At 42.1% G+C, this 15,694-nt stretch overlaps 1 long non-coding RNA gene across 1 annotated transcript in view; it reads right to left on the reverse strand.

The window, feature by feature from the left end:
* LOC140343997 (uncharacterized) overlaps positions 1-14,197 on the reverse strand; it is a 37,316-nt gene extending 23,119 nt beyond the window's left edge. The window contains exons 1-2 of the long non-coding RNA XR_011923440.1: positions 13,311-14,197; positions 8,657-9,318 (exon numbers count right to left, since the gene is read on the reverse strand). This is a non-coding gene — a long non-coding RNA (uncharacterized lncRNA). The remainder of the gene's footprint in view (positions 1-8,656; positions 9,319-13,310) is intronic.
* Positions 14,198-15,694: the final 1,497 nt, after the last annotated feature.

Consider the following 15,694-nt stretch of genomic DNA (forward strand, 5'->3'; position numbering starts at 1 on the left):
GCGGGGGGGGGGGGCTTATTTTTCATTTTTTCCTAAAAAGGGGGGGCTGTCTTATTTGATGGCCCTGCCTTATCATCGGGGAAACACGGTAGATCTCATTTATGACCATAGACATTGGAACCCCATCCATCTATTAGATGTTGGTGCTTTCTCACTTTAAAACAATCTAGTTTATACAAATCAGTATTTTCCACAAGCACGGTTAACAGTAGAAATCAGCCCTTTAAACTTTTATGAATTAAAAGCACTCCACTCCCAGGCCACACAGTCAATAAAAGTGTTTACCCATTTGGTCCCACTCATTGAAGGATAGGTATCAACCTCCTGGAATAAAACTCCTAAGCAAGCCAATAACAAGAAATAGAACTAAATTAAAATCCTAGTTTATCTTGATTTTAGACACATTAGATTATTGCCAAGGAAACATGCCTTGATAATTTCATACCACCCATAAGACCATATGTTGTTCTTTTATGTATGCAAGTTAAAATGTAATTGACAGCTCAAATTTCCTGTTGCTGATTAAGTAATCACTTTAAAATACCAAAAATAACAATTTAAGGGGGAAATGCCAGCACAAATAGAAACTGTTTGGCCTTCCTGGATGTTCCAAATTTACTGACTAATGATAGTGACTGCATAACAATGTGAACAGGTAAAATCTAGTAAAAAGGTGCAAAGGTTAAATGCTTGAAAATACCATTTTAAAAAGATTATGCTGGAATGTCATTCAGGAGAATTTTTAGACAGGTTTAAACCTAAAACATCCAGTCATGTCACTAGATGTCTGCCAGTGAGCTAACGATCTATCCCTACCATAGTCATTTATCATAAACATTTGTTAGAAAAAAACTATACTGAAATATGTTTTTAAAGGGTATCTAAACACACAAATATTTTTGTTTTGGTTTTTAAGTATCTATTAAGCTACGTACACACTTCCAATTATTATCGTTGGTAAACGAACGACGAACGATCCTGCACGATATCTGCGAACGATCGTATAGCACCGATCCTGTACATACAGATAACGACACGATCGTTCGTAGATATTGTACACACAATAGATGCGATCGTTTGAACGATACAGGAAGATACGTGCACCACAGGAACGTTCGTTCATCACGCATGCTCAGACCATGGACGATCAATGAACGATCGTACACACGAACGATGGTCAACGATCGTCGTCCAATCCGATCCGCCGGTCCGGTCGTTCATTTCCAACGACTTTCCTCGTTCGTCGGCATCGTTGGTTACTTTTTTTACGAACGATTTTTGCCCAATCGATCGTTCGTCGTTCATTTTGAACGATAAAAATTGGAAGTGTGTACGCAGCTTTAGTCTTGTGTAAAAATGTGGACTACCAAACCTTATCAGGTTATTTATTATTATCTTTTTCTTCCTCCTAAACGTTTCTATTTTATCACAATACAGTACCCTGTGGGCTTAAATAGGCAAATAATGTATGCCAATTATTATTAGTTGTAACAATTAGGTTGTTTCTGTGTCGGAGGGTCACAATCAATTTGGGATCAAATTGCAATTTGGGATTAAAATATATTATGTACACTTGCACAAAGTATCAGTCAAAATGATACAGAATTTAAGACCAGTCCATTAAAATATATGTTTCATTTTTGGTACATGTTAGAATTTGATTCATTTATCAGGTAATTGTAGACCTAGATGCCAAGGAACTCCCCTATACATCATCAGTGGTCGTCTAATGGCCAGAGGGGATCACTGAGGACCCAGAAGAGTCAGTGGTTTCATAAGATGCAGCAGAGAACGGTTGCTGGACCTGTCATCACTACAGAGAGGCCCACAGCATTTAGAGCAGGGCCTCATGACAAGGGTGTAAGGGGCTGCCCAGGGAAAAGAGCAAGGGGGGGCAGGAGTTGGCAGCGAAGGTTACGATTGGGGGAGTTTGAAAGATGCAGGGGAAGGAATAGGAAAATAAGAGGAGGTACATCAATAAGGGGTGGAGAGAATATGGGGATATAAGGGAGCTGTGTAGGTGATCGTCACAGTTTTACAAGAAGAAAATTGGGGGGTTGATGCAGCAGGATTAATGGAGTCTTTTGACGCATTAATGAGTCAGCTTAGGAGGGCAGCGGCTTCACATGGTGGAGCTTGGCTGCAGGATAGGGTTGCAGAGGCTGTGGGGGGTGCAACAGGGGGTCCCCCACAGGGTAGATTAGAGGGGTTACGGCCACGGAGGAGTAGGCCTCCGGTGCGCTTGAGTCCTGAACCCTTTACTCGCACTCAGCGCCACGCTGGGAGCCCCTCCAGGGACCCTCCTGACAGGGGGGCCAGGCGCAGATTGGCCCAGAGCTGCCCCAGGACAGGGAGGAATCCCCTTCTTAGGCGGAGTGCGGGCAGGGGCGCTGCGGCTGTCAGGGAGCGCAGCCCCCTGATAACAGACAAAGAGGCCTCCTTTGTGGAGGGCTCGCTGAGAGCTGGGACCTCCGGCGGTGTGAGGTCCCAGTTAAAACCAGTCAACAAGGGGGCTGCGGGCGCCAGGGGCCGCAGCCCTCGTGTAGGTTCAGGTGCGGCCTTGTCAGGGGAGGCCGCACCTGAAGCCGGGACCTCGCGTTCTGCGAGGTCCAGGCGAGCGGTGTCCGGGAAGGGGGCTGCGGCGGTTAGGGAGCGCAGCCCCCGTTCGCCCGGGTTGCCTGATCAACGGTGGAGGGCCTCACTGGAAGCCGGGGCCTCGCGTACTGTGGGGGCCCGGCGGAAGGTGAAGGCGGCCGGCCCGGTCGGGGACGCGGCCTGGGAAGGACAGTTACCTGGTGGTCCGGAGGATTGCGCCCCTGATGGTCCAGTGGCGGGAAGACGGCGTCCAGATCGGCGTGAGTCTTGGTCGGCTGGAAGAAGGAAGAAGATGGCGTCCATCGATGCTCCTCGTGGTCGGAAGGAAACCAGAAGTGACGCGGGGTGGAGCCGGGCCGCGTCATCGGAGTAGCCCGGAAGTGACGTAGGACCGGCTTCGATCCCGGAAATGGAGCGGTCCGAGGGAGAGGTGTCCTCATCGGAGGATGAAGAAGCGGGCCAGGTGCCGGAGGCGGTGCGGGACCCGGAAGGAGTGGCCGCAGGACCCCAGGACGCGGGGCGGCAAGGTAGGACCTTTGGGGGTCCGCTGGGGGGTTGGGGTATCAGGGAGCGGGGGGGGGCTGGGGACAAGGACTTGATTGGGGACGCAGCAAGAGGGGAGGTTTATGTGTGCTTTGAGGGTCCATTTGGGGTGCATTTAAAGGAGGAAACGAGAGAAAAAATTTTAAAAGGGGAATATGTAGATATATTTTCTTTGCTTACACTTGAGCGGTTTAATTTGGAAAGGGGGGTTGTTTAATGAAGGGGTGTGCAAATTTGGGGGGAGTTGTCGATTTCGCCATGAATGCGCCGGTTGTGGGGGCAACCATGGACAGACAAGATGCTTTATACAAGGTTCGGGGAGAGGGGGGGATGGTGTTGGAAAAGGGGCTGACGCCACTGAAGGTAGGAAGGATGGCCCCCTTTTTAGATAAATACCCCAATAGAGCAGCAGCCAAGGTCTTGGAGGAGGGGTTTAAGGAGGTCTTTTGGATTCCCAGTGAGGTGGTGGGCACGGCGAGGGAACCCAGGAATTTGAATTCTGCGCTGCGATTTCCGGAGGTGGTGAAAGCTAAATTGGATAAAGAGGTGAGTCTAGGTAGGATGAGTGGCCCCTTTCCTTGCCCGCCGCTGGAAGGTTTGGTGATTTCTCCCTTAGGATTGGTCCCCAAAACAGAGGTAGGTAAATATCGACTGATACATCATTTGTCGTACCCTTGGGGGGGTTCGGTTAATGATGGCATTGATCCGGCGGCTTGTGCAGTAGCTTATACTTCTTTTGATGCGGCGATTAAGTGGGTGCGCAGGTATGGGCCGGGGGCTTTGTTGGCAAAGGCGGATATTGAGGCCGCCTTCCGGCTGTTACCGGTTCACCCTGGCTGCCTGAGGTTGTTGGGTTGTATATGGGGGGGGGAGTATTATGTCGACAGGTGTCTCCCTATGGGTTGTTCTATTTCTTGTGCATTATTTGAGCAGTTCAGTACCTTTCTGGAATGGGTGGTTCGTTTTGTGTCAGAAATAGACTCTGTGATTCACTATTTGGACGATTTCTTAGTGATTGGGCCGGCGGGGAGTCAGGTGTGTAGAGTATTGTTGGCTACTTTGCAGCATGTGGCAGAAAGATTTGGGTTTCCATTAGCGGATGACAAAACGGAAGGGCCGGTGACGGCCTTAACGTTTTTGGGCATTGAGTTAGATACAGTGGCAATGGAGAGTAGGTTGCCAGTGGAGAAATTGGCTGCGCTTCGGGCTGAAGTGCAGGCAGCCACGGGCAGGATGAAAAATGAGGCTACAGGAGGTGCAGTCGTTGCTGGGGAAGCTAAATTTTGCATGTAGGGTGGTGCGCATGGGCAGAGTGTTTTGCAGAAGGTTAGCGGCAGCTACGGCTGGGGTGAAAGCGCCAGGGAATTTGATTTTGTTAGAATTATTTCCAATTGTGGTTTCGTTAGAATTGTGGGGGAGGGAATTGGCGAATAAGAAAGTGCGTTTTTATTGTGATAACATGGGGGTGGTGCAGGCGATCAACAGCTTTTCAGTATCATCTGGGCCTGCGGTGCTGTTGTTGCGTCATTTGGTTTTTAAATGTATGGAGCACAATGTCTTTATATTTGCTAGGCATATTCCGGGAGTGGCTAACACAGTGGCCGATGCTTTGTCTCGCTTTCAGTGGCAGCGGTTTCGAGAGTTAGCTCCAGAGGCAGAGGGAGTCGGTCATCAATGCCCGGGTCATCTTTGGGATGTTGCAAGGGGATTATCGAAGGTTTAGTTCAGAATTCGGTGAGTGAGGGAACCTGGAGGGCGTATTCCAAAGTATGGGAGGAATGGAAGGCATGGGAGACAGAGGCAGGTAAGGGTGGTGCTAGGCAACCGCTTCAGGGGGTGTTATGGCTGTTGGCCAAAAAATTTGCTGAAGGGGTGTCGGTGGCTGGGGTCAATAGATTTGTAGCAGGGTTGGCGTTTGGTTTTAAACTTAGGGGGGAGGAGGATTGTACGAAGGCCTTTATTGTAAGGCAAGCGCTGAAAGGGTTCCGGAGGGGTAAGCAAGTACAGGATAGGAGGAGGCCTGTGACTTTTGAATTGTTACAAAGGTTAGTTGGGGGTTATTTGTTTTGGTAACTATGAGGCCGTTTTGTTTCGGGCGGCTTTTGTCATGGCATTTTTTGGGGCTATGAGAGTTGGAGAACTGGTGAGTCCAGCAAAGGATAGGCCCGGGGGAATTTTTGTAGAGGATGTTGTGCTTACTGCGGATAAGGTAAGTCTGAAGATTAGGCGGTCCAAGACGGATCAAGGGGGTAAAGGCTTTTATGTGCATTTGTTTGCTTTACAGGGTTCCAAGGTTTGTCCGGTGCGAGCGGTGGAGGATCTGTTGACGATTAGGCCTGAGGGGAGTGGTCCACTGTTGGAACATGCGGATGGGACATTTTTGTCCCCTTTTCAGTTTGTGTCTGTCTTCCGGCAAGGTTTGGGTAGGTTGGGGGTCAAGGCGGAGGAGTATTCCGCGCATTCATTCCGGATTGGGGCAGCCACAGAGGCGGCAAGATGGGGTTTGGGTGAATCCATGATTAAGAAAATTGGGAGGTGGGAATCTAGGCGGTTTAGAGTGTATGTGCGGCCACATTTGATTTAACAGGTTGATACAAGCGGTGGATTATTGGCCATTCTTATGTGTGGTGGGGTGCCAAGAGAGCAGAGGTCTGGAAGGACGGCAGACAACTGGGGGTGGCTAGGTCTGAAGCCACGGTTCGGTGGATTGGGATATCAGGTATGCTTTGGAGTCGTGTGGTACCGGAGGTGAGGAAATTGGCGTCGCTGGACAGACCGCCCAATGTACTGGTGATCCACGCTGGAGGTAACGATCTGTGTAAGAGAGGGATCAGGGAATTGATTAGGGATATTAGGCTGGATTTGTTGCGGTTGCAGGTGGAGTTTCCTGGGATGGTGATAGTGTGGTCTGATATAGTAGCAAGGACCTCGTGGAGGGGGGCGAGATCTATGGCGGGTGTTAATAGGGGAAGGATTAAGGTGAACCAGGAGGTTGGGAGATTTCTTGCCAGGCATGGAGGAGTGGTGGTACGGCACCGGGAGTTGGAGGAGGACACAGTTCGCTTCCTGAGGAAAGACGGGGTACATCTGAATGCCATTGGAACGGATTTGTGGTCCTTGGGCCTGCAGGATGGGGTGCAGAGGGCCCTGCGGGTGTGGAAGGGCGCTCAAGGGTGAGGAGTCATCCTTGGGCGCGGTGGCGGTTGGGGTCGGGGGGAAGGTAAGGTCAGTTGTTAATATTGAGGTTATGTTGATTATTTTTGTTATTTATGCTATTTAAAGTTAATTAATGTTATGTATGTTAAGTTATTTAATTTATGGTTATTTTATGAAAATATATGTTATTGTTTGTAAATAAACGGCTGCTTGCCAGCCAATTTAAGTCCAAAAAGGAGTATGTCGTTTATATAGTATTAGTAAGAATAAGGGGGGGGAGGGGAATGTACCAGGGCAAGGGATCCGCACTACCCTGGTCAAGGGCTTCTACAAAAATGAGACTATGTTTTAACAAGACATCAGAGATCAGGAGTGGAAACACTAGAAGGGGAGTGTCCCCAGCAAAGGGGTAAAGGGGTAGAGCTACTTTTGCCAGTGATTGGTAAAGAAACAATTTTTTTAAAAGTTTTGCGGGTGGTATTATCATCAGAATCTGAAAGCCATGTACCAGGACCAAGAGTTTGTTTCTATAACAGTAAAAGTGTTGACATAATCTTTACAGCCTTGACAGTGAAAAGGTTAGATCAGTCCACTAAAAGTGCTATTTTAGTTCAAGGGGGAGCTATATGGGCAAAATCAGCTCCTGTCTTGCTTTGTCTTGGATAAAGGAATTCTCCCAGTCATTGTTCCTTCTTCAGGGTTTATACGTTTCTGTTTAAGGTTTTACTTAAATAATTTAACATAGCGTAGCTTAGTTTAAAAAATAAGCAAAGCGAGAGTACAACCCTGGTGCACATTGCATTAGATAATTAGGAGTTGATAAAATTACTGGTCTTGAACTTGAGACCAGCTTGTTATTTAGCCCAGTCTGCTAGTAGAACCTGATATTAGAGGTAAACCAAGCCTGTGCTCTGAGATAAACAGTTAATTTTTATACTTAGTGAATAAATAATTTCAAAGATTTTGAGGAGTTTATTCTGTTTCACAACCAAGGTTCTATGCAACTCTAGGGTTCTTCCAGAGGTTGCTGAGGGTTCCTTAAGCAATAAGCAATTTGTGCCTCTCTTGTAATTTTATTCACTCCAATGATCATTTTAGTTAGTTGTAAGGATGTCATTCTTCCCACTGACAGCCAGGCTAGTGTACTTTGAGCTGTGGATATAGTAATTATAGTGGAGGTTTGCCAAAGAAAAATGGGTTCCCCCATGTTCTAAAGGTCAAGAAAGGCTGAGTTTAACAGTGCCATCACAGTGTCCCCGTGTTTTTTAGCAATAATTTTTTTCTAGCTGTCTTTTCATCTTAGATTAAACAACTTTATCAGCAGAAAAATGTACTGCTAAAATGGCCATGAACACAATTATCTTTTTTTTAACTAAATAAAAGCCAAAAGAAGTTTCAATTCAAGTACATACCATTCCTGCTATCTTGTTTTGTTACAAGAGACATATGCAGATTAAAACTAGAAAGATATAAATGTAAGATTTTAAATTATGAGTTGAATTACAATACTTGGCATTTAGTGAATAGATTATTATTATGATTTTTTTATTTGAAAAGATATTTGTTTTAGGTATTAGGGGTATAACAAATACTATATTTGTTTTAGGTATTAGGTGATCTATTTGATCTTGATTAAAAATTTACCTATTTTTCTAAATAAAAGAGACACAGATACACTGAGAAAGTTTAAAATACTATAATTGTCACATTATAGAAAGTAAGGAGAAATCCTGAAATGCTGGACCTTTTTTGTGTTATCTGCCTTTGTGTAATGTCATAAGATGATTTTCCCTTACTTGTATGCAATTTTGGGTGCAATTAAATACACCATTCTCTAGGACTAAAATTAATTTGCTAAGCCAAGGTAAGCACTGACTGAGTGAAAACTTTGTTTCCATGAAACAGTAAAGAGCTTTTTAGTCAGTGTGATGAAAAAGACAAAAACGTCAAAGAGTCCCCAAAGGAAATGCTTTCTACAATCAAAATGCCAAGAAGCTGAAAAAAGTAACTCAATCATTGTGAAATTCCTAGCACAACTTTGATAAAGTCCCATGATTTCCTGTTAAAAGGACATTTAAGGGAAGCTAGATTGGTCAAAATGAGCCCTGATCTGTGTTTGCTTTGAGCTCATAGTCATAAAAATATATTTTTACTTTACTAGAAGAATATTCCAACTAAAATTAGTATCGCATCTATGGTTAGGGCTTATTCACACTGTTCACCAGCTTTGACCTATTTGCACCAATGTTTTGCAGTTTTTAGGCTGATTTCCAGGATGACTCTAACTCATTCCCCAGCTCTTACCCAACATCCTTATAATTATAACTCACTGCTGAAAAAAATATGTCTCATTTTTACTCACCTACAGTAATGTGACTCTCCAGCACAGATCTTTTCCCAGTGGGGTATCTTTTTGCATGTTCACAACAATCCCACTTGTCATGGATGCTTCTATTGGCTTTCCAATGGATTGGTCTTTAAACAGTTAAGAAGACCAGCAGTGATGACATGAACAACGAGGGCAGTGTCAGGAACAGTCTGGTACAGGCACAATGCCAGTGGTAGAAGAACAGTTCCCTGAACCCAGGAGTGTCACTGTCAAGGAACCTGGATGGTGGATTTGGGTGACTATACCTTTCTTCATAAGGAAAATTAAAACCATGTGGTTTTGCGTTGGAGAAGAGTAGAAAAGGGGTCAGCGGAGAGTTTGCCCACAAATAAGTTTAGGGCTCATGCTACATTATAGGGGCACTAATGCAAAATGTAACATGCTTCAATACATGTCTACATGCAGTTATATACAATGCATTAATGCATGCATTTTTGCTGTGAACTTAGCTTAACCATGGTAGATGAGTTGCTTTAGGTTTTTTACAGTATCCAAAAGTAAGATTCTCTCATCTGAATCCCCTCCCCTTCACTTGCATTATGGTCATTTCATTGTTCCTGTATCTGCCAGGATGGATCCACGTACTACGTTGGACGGCCACTGTACACTCGCCAGATTCTCATCCGATACTAGCCCTGAAAAATAATCAGACGAGAATCATCTGACATGTGTACGGAGCCTTAGAAAGCTACATAGCCTATACCTACATATGTTTCTTTGAGGAGATTTGAGAAATACATTTTCTAACATTCAAGTCACTTAATTTTTGTAACACTGTACATATATCACACCATAAACTTTTTTGAAGTTCTTTGGCATGTCTGTGCAAAGTTAAAAAACACCTAGCAACCTATCAGAAATTGTATTTTACTTGTCTGATTGATTAAAATATAATGGAGAGGGAGCAGGAGGAACATACATTGTTAGTATTAACTTACCTGAGTGTAAAGAAAAATTTGATTTAGATTTGTAACCCAATCACTTACTTTGTTCCCTGAGACCCATTGTTCAGCACTGTCCTATAGAGATCACCTGATTTGGATGAAACCCAAAAAATAGGGATACTATTATGTAATGCTTTTATGTACCTCACATAACCTGCTATTACATTTGTTAGTTAAAACTCCTATTGTGTGGGGGCTAAGCCCTATTCAATAACGACCCCCGCCTGCTGAGGCCATCAATACATTAAAGGGTCAATATGAAAACTTGCAATGGCAAAACAGTGGGGCTGAACTTTTACAGGAAACGTAGGCAGTTACGCATATAACTTTAGCAGCCTTAACATGAGCTGGTTATATTTCTTATGTTTTTCTCTTTACCTAGGTTTGATGCAGGTTTTTTTTAAAAAGCACTATTACCTAATGAGCTGTTAAAGTTAAAATTCGCTTTGAGGCTTCATGGGAAGGTTTTCTGGCTAATACAGGTAACTGAGCATAGTTCCCACTCTCTCCATGTCAAAGTGTATTCACTGGCAGGTTACCTTTAATCACTGATTTACTAACAAAAAAAAAAAAACAAAACAAAAAAAAACCAATGAGTGTTGGTCCAGTACCAATCTCTTATCAGCGATCATGTATTGTGCAATTGAATTCTACATGTCAGATGCCTGGTGCCCAGACAGGAGTGGGTAGATATTATATACAGTAATTAATATGTTGAAAATTACAAATTAGATTTTATCTAAAACAAAATTTTATCTGAAGTTAGGTTTTTTTGGACATGTTCAGGCTAGCCGTATTTTACTGCTGCGTTTACCACCCCCAGATCCCTACTATCAAACACTAGGTGTCAGGAAGCAGTAACAGGCTGACATTGTTAGGCATTTCATGCGCAGGAGTTCGCAAGTGGCTGCACAAGCCCTGCATAGTGGTTACTTTTTATGTTTTTACTTTTCAGTTCACAAATATTTTTAATTGTTTACATGTAGCACCAACTCAAGTTAAGCCTGCCATAAAAAGAATCATGAATGAACTCTTTCGGCCCAATGGTAAAACTGCTTCCAACTGGCAACAACGTGTACAATGTCCTTTGGAAAAACACCTATGTAGTACAAGAGTCTAGGTGCCTGGATAAACTGTAAATTGAAAAAAAGGTTTAGGCTGTTTTTTTTATAATATTATTATTATTATCCAGTATTTATATTTTAGTGCATATTATGCAGCACTTTACAAAGTCCATAGTCATTTCACTAGCTGTTCCACAAAAAAAGGGGCTTACAATCTAATATCCCTACTAAAAACATATGTCACTTGACTACACAGTCTATGGTCAATTTGGGGGGAAGTAAAGCTACGTACACACTTCCAATTATTATCGTTGGAAAACGAACGACGAACGATCCTGCACGATATCTACGAACGATCGTATAGCACCAATCCTGCACATAGAGATAACGACACGATCGTTCGTAGATATTGTACACACAATAGATACGATCGTTTGAGCGATAGAGGAACTATGTGCACGACAGGAAAGTGAACGAACGTTCGTTCATTACGCATGCTCAGACCATGGACGATCAACGAACGACCGTACACACGAACGATGTTCAACGATCGTCGTCCAATCCGATCCGCCGGTCCGGTCGTTCGTTTCCAACGACTTTCCTCGTTCGTCGGCGTCGTTGGTTACTTTTTTACGAACTATTTTTTGCCCAATCGATCGTTCGTCGTTCGTTTTGAACGATAAAAATTGGAAGTGTGTACGCACCTTAAATGAACCTAATTGCATAGCTCTTGGTAAAGAAGCCAGTACAAATACTGTGCAATCATTTGAACTGATTGTATTGTGCCGCTATAACACAACAGCCATATCATTCACCTGTTCTGATTTATTTACTTTGAGTATATTTTTAACTGAATTCTAAATTTGGGCATTTTTATGATTCAGATTCACAGCAGTTACACAAATTTCCAGCAGAGGGTGAACATGGACTGAGACTGGCTCATAACAGTGACTGTAATGCTTGCATTATTGTAAATATGGTAACTGTAAACTTGTTTTTCCTATTAGGAATTGAAAAATCCAATTTTTGTCAAACATCAGTAAACGTTGCTTGCTGAGGAGTACAAGTGAATGATCCCTGACAGAGTATGTGTTTTGAAAAGACAAATACAACAGAAAGATTGAGTTTAAAAATCACACTGCAATGCATACAAACTTGCTTTTATCAATCTTTCAATCAGAAACTGTTGCATTTCAACAGCCCAACCTACTCCCTCATACCTGTAATCTGGGGATGCTGGACAACCCGTCCTCCCTCACAATCACTAATCGGGGCTTTTGTGATTGATTTGCTGCACTTAGAATAGATGCACTGGTAATTAAAATATAATTCATTATATTATTTGGCTTTCTTTGGAACTAAATATTAGACAGCAAAGTGTAGATATACACACTATATTTCACCTACCGGTATTTTCCAGGTAAAGCTATGTTAAAAATAGAATTTTTTTGCAAGTGATTTGGAATTGTTTACTGCTCAAAACTGCTTGCAGAAAATGGTTAACATTGCACCGAATGGGACTTTTTCTGCCAGGCGGTTGGAAGCAGCAGTAATGTCACAAGTTTCTTGGACACTCCCTGGAGCAACCAGGGGCAGTTTGTCATCCCTGCCTACTCAATAGACCAGTGTTTCTCTGCCTTTTTAACATTGGGGAACCCTTGAAATAATTTCAGGTCTTCAGGGAACCCCTAATACAAATTACTATAGTATCTCACAGTATATACAGTAGGTGTGGTGGTCAGTAGGAAGAATAGACTTAAATTGGTGCAGCTTACAAAGCTTAAAAAAGCCTGTGCAAGTATTTTTCATCACTTACAGTTTTTACAATCTAAATCCTGAAAACGCCTAAAAAATAGAGAAAAATAAACAGCTCTGCAAGGCTTTTGCAGTGATAGCTTTAACATTCCAGGTGTCTAATCTTTGAAGTAGGAGCCTGGGGGCAGTAATTGCCTTGGTTTATACCCACAAGTCTGAACATACTCTAAGTAAATTTACTGTGTTTTAACTGTACACGCTTAGCTTTGTCATTTTGTTGTGCTAATTTATCAGCTTTATAAAACAATGCGCAATGGATTTTTTCCACATCACGTATATCTCTGGGGTTTGCCTAGAATCCAAATCTAAACAGGACACGGTAACTGTATACTTTACTTTGTATGCTTTCTCTTAAGTAGCATGTATAAGGATACTTTGTGAAATAACTTTTGCCAATTAGAACTATTTGTTCCACTGTCTGTATAAAAGGAATTCAGATAAAAACATTTTTATAATAAAAAGATATATTTAGATACATATAACACATAAAACAAACATTAAAGGTACTACATTAGTAAACATAGCAGTTGTCAAGGACATAAGAAGAAAGCTTGTTTATTGTATAAACAACAAAAGTAAAAAAAGATGGTAAATGAATTTGCAAGAAAATTATGTAAATGCTACAGTGTATAAACATTAAAGAACGTCATTAATGTATCTTCAGTCTAATAATTCAATAATATAAATAATATCAATAATATGAATACAAATTAGATTCTATATTACAGCAGTCAGCTTATATGTAATATCTTGTTGCTATAGGCAACTGCACTTTTCACATTATCTCACTCTCTGCAGCCTTACCTTTCTCATTTTATCTCTGGTTGTCTTTTTGAACTACCCATTCAAAGTAACGGCCCCACATCCGCTAGTATTATTACCAGTACATTATTTCGCAATAATTTATACGTCATTTCCAAGGCTTTTGAAATGGAGAGTTATTTAAAGCATTTAATCAGAAATCACTTTTCAGTAACTGGAACATCACAGTCAGCTGAATGCAGATTCCTGAAATGTTTCCAAATTTCTGTAAGATAAATACTCTTCATACTGTGTAACAAAGTATCCTGTAAATTACCCCTTTTATTTCCTAGGATAAAGTGCTGTACATTATTTGTATTATTAAATTATATCTAAAGGCAAAGATGTTTTTATCATTCTGGACATAGTTGGGATAGGTTAAACTAGCTGTCAGACTTCCCTACACTTTCTGCTTGTAAACCCAATATGAGAAATATGCCAATGTCAATAAAATCCCTTCTAAGACAGCTGTCATTGGAACAAATGTCCTTATTGAAAGATTTATCCTCTATTCCTGTAATAGGGATTTCCCCCTATTTTTTTTTTGCTATCACATTGCTGGTTGGATAATTATAAATAGCTATTCAACTCAACGAGGACGCAGTGAACTAATGCTTTGTACACGTCAGAGATGAATGGCCATGTTCATCTCAAATTTGATGTGTACAGTCTGCTGTGGTGGATAGGTGAATGATTGATCAGGAAAGATTGCTGTGCACTCCTATGGGGGAGAGCACCATGGGGTTAAGCTCACTCATCCTCCCCCTTCCCTCTGATCTCAATTTAACAGAATGGCACTGTATGTATAGGGCCCATTTATTCATCCGTTATTGGAAACGATCACAAAAGATCATTTCAGACAACAATCATCTGATCTGGTCTATCTGACATCTGAAGGGGACTAAAGGTGCGTACACACTTCCAATTTTTATCGTTCCAATCGAACGACGAACGATCGATTGGGCAAAAAATCGTTAGTAAAAAAGTAACCAACGGTGCTATACGATCGTTCATATATATCGTGCAGGAACGTTCGTCGTTCGTTTTCCGACGATAATAATTGGAAGTGTGTACGTAGCTTAAGGAAGGTAAATCCCACTGACTCAGAGCTTTCAATAGATCCCCACTGATTACTTTATATTTACTTCTCCAGAGCTCCCCCTTGTCATTCTTTTGTGGCTACCATTACATTTCCTGTGTTCTCCTGTATGAGGGAGTATGTGACCTCTCATGATGAAGTGCTCAGGCCTGGTGACCAATTGCTATGAACTATGTCATATGTCAGAAAGGGTGCCATCACTTCTTCCTCTAATGACAAAATATCAGAACTGTCTTTGCATTTACAAAAGGAGTTTGGGTTAAAAATAGTTAAAGGGGCATGATCTGGATTCATCATTCTGGGTTCATTCCGGCAAAGTGGGCGGAACTCCATGATACATAGACCACAAGGACACATACATAGACCACATAGACATAGACCACAAGGGTCATTTGTGGCCACTGGCCAAATTTGAATGGTGACTCACTGACCCACCCAGACGTTTAGATAGCATTAGAAAGACAAAAGTAATGAGGGGGAAAAGAGAAAAGAAAGCCTTGTCTATTGTTTCCATTAGCAAATGTGCTTTGCATGTATGAAAACACTGAAATATTTGCATCTTTGCTGAGTTCTTCCTAACGGCAACCACAAGATCTGCTGCTTTTATTTCTGCATTGTCAGTATCAGTCACTTCCCTTCCTCTTTATATAGATCATCGGGTCATTATAGTATTAAAGTACATACTTTCAGCTTTATTAAACAAAAAAATGACATATATAATGGCTTCATTCTCCATTTTGTCATTTCATGTTAATAAATTATATATTACCTTTCAGTCTGCAGCCAGCAAGATATAAAATGCTAAATAATTGCAGTTGTTGCAAAAGTGCTTTGTGTACAGAATACCATCTGGAATTGCATTCCCTGCACTTTTAATAGATTCCTTGTAACCCCAACAGGCTAATGTAAATCAATTGGCAGCACTCCTCAAGAATCGGCTGCCATTGGGAGCAGTCCTCATCATTCATGTTAGTAACACAGCTCTGCAGTGATTGCTGGTTGTTTTAGTAAATAGCAGAAATATCTCCTATTGTCTGATGATTGTTAGGGAACACTCCTCAATAAATTGCATTAGTTTGTCAGTAGGGGAGATCTGCTCCACTGAATCTAGCCAGGTGATGGATGCAGGGTGGTTATGCCAGGTAGAGGATTGATATGAGGAAGATATTGATCATCATATTGATCATCCACCAAGGTATGGCCACCTGAGGTCAGTAAGCAAAGCGTGCAGTAACGCACAGCAACTAATCAGAATCATCTTTAACTGATCTGGCTACTATAACTGAAA

Source organism: Pyxicephalus adspersus, chromosome Z, assembly GCF_032062135.1.
Source record: "Pyxicephalus adspersus chromosome Z, UCB_Pads_2.0, whole genome shotgun sequence".
In the NCBI taxonomy this organism is placed as follows: Eukaryota; Metazoa; Chordata; class Amphibia; order Anura; family Pyxicephalidae; genus Pyxicephalus; species Pyxicephalus adspersus.